A 1,740-nucleotide genomic window follows, 5' to 3' on the forward strand; every position below is an offset into this window, starting at 1 on the left:
CAAAGGACTCAAGGCATTTTCTGAAGCAACCTAACTGCAGTAAAGGACGTTAGTATTTGGATAGTAGACTTCCTGTCTGGCAAGCCCAAGTTGCTGGAAGAAAGGAAAGATCCGAGTAAAATTTCAAGCCTGGTGCTACCTCCTTCTTGTGAATGGATGCCACACTTGGGAGAAGGTTCTATACTTGGGAGAAATTGCCACCAAATTGACCCTCTTCTGTCTATTTTGCTGAAGAAAGGCTTGCAAAATCATTCCATGTTCTTTGAAAACTGCAGCTTTTGTTGGTACAGTACATTGATTTAATAACCGGTCCTGGAAGTTTTAACTCCTTTTCTTCATTTGCCTTGTGAAGTGCTGAGAGTAAATCAGATGTGCTCAACTCCATTGACTGTGGCATTCTGTGTAGTGAAAGTGTGGGCCAGAAATCACCTAGTCTTAATATCTAACAATGCTCATAAAACATGTTTACTGAACAAAAACCAATTGTCATCGGGTTTCTGTGTGTGCATCAGCACTCCCTTCATGATAAACACGAAGATAAGCACAAATTTGAAAAAAAAGGTTTAAATTTCATGCTAGGGGCTTAACCGAAATGTTGCTGTAAACAAAGAAGAATGGGCTAAACAGAAGTTTTAAGGCACTGTGATGATTTTTACCTCTAGAGAGTAAAGTGTCATGTGTCTCAAGTATTGAACAATTAGCAATTCAACTGTTCTTTACCTGAAGTCACACAAAGCAAACATATATTACACCTGTGTAACCAATTTTTCTCAATATACAGTTCAGCTTTAGGAACCTTGGTTTTGTGTCTTCTAGAAGTTGTCTGTGCAACTTGAGGGCTTGCATATCCTTTCACCAGCAGAAGTTGGTCCAATGAAATAAGTGGCTTTCCCATTTTGTCTCCAAGGCAGAACTAGTGCACCTGCCTGGTCCTCCAGGTGATGGTACTACAAACTCACATCATACCTGACACTTGCCTGTGTTCACTGGGAGCTGGAGCTTAACAATATCTGGAGGGTCACAACTTCTCCAGCCCTGTGTTGAAGAATACTCATACCAACGTAGGATTCTTTAATTTTTTTAATACGCTTACAAAATGTCACAGATCTGACAGTAGATGTGAATGTCCACCAATTTTAAAGTTAAACATTTATTACACACAGCTGTTTTCCAAACACCCAAAGCAAATCTACACACAGAAGTGAAATGTAAGAATTCAAGTATCACCTTCTGTTAGTGAATTACTGTATACAAACTTTTGTTATTTTTTATGTAAACATACCATACAAATGCATATTAACACTTAGCTGATCCAGCCCCGAGAGAAAATTTCTCCAATAAGGCTAGTAGTATCTTGTTACACTTGAACAATTTGTGCTTCTCAAATGTTTTGCTTCTTTTTCCTCAAAAGAGGAGCGTTGACAAGCTTGGGCTGTATTGAATCCCTAATTTGTTTTAGTTTTGTATTTGTGTGTGTTTCAGATTTTGAATTACATGTAGAGCAACTGCCTTAAATAATATAACAGGAAGCATTTCTAGACTTGTCTGTAAGACTGTAGATCAGTCTGTGGTACTAGCCTATATGCCCACAAATGTAAAAATTATTGTTGCTGGGATTTTTAAAAAAGTATGTAAGATTATATAGATTAATTATTCTTCCTCAGTACCATTTGACAGTGATTTCCTCAGGAAACTACTCAGTTTGCTGGCATTACAGACCAAGCTTCATCTTGGTTGTAA

This window comes from Podarcis melisellensis, assembly GCF_964234715.1.
Source record: "Podarcis melisellensis genome assembly, chromosome: 7".
In the NCBI taxonomy this organism is placed as follows: domain Eukaryota; kingdom Metazoa; phylum Chordata; class Lepidosauria; order Squamata; family Lacertidae; genus Podarcis; species Podarcis melisellensis.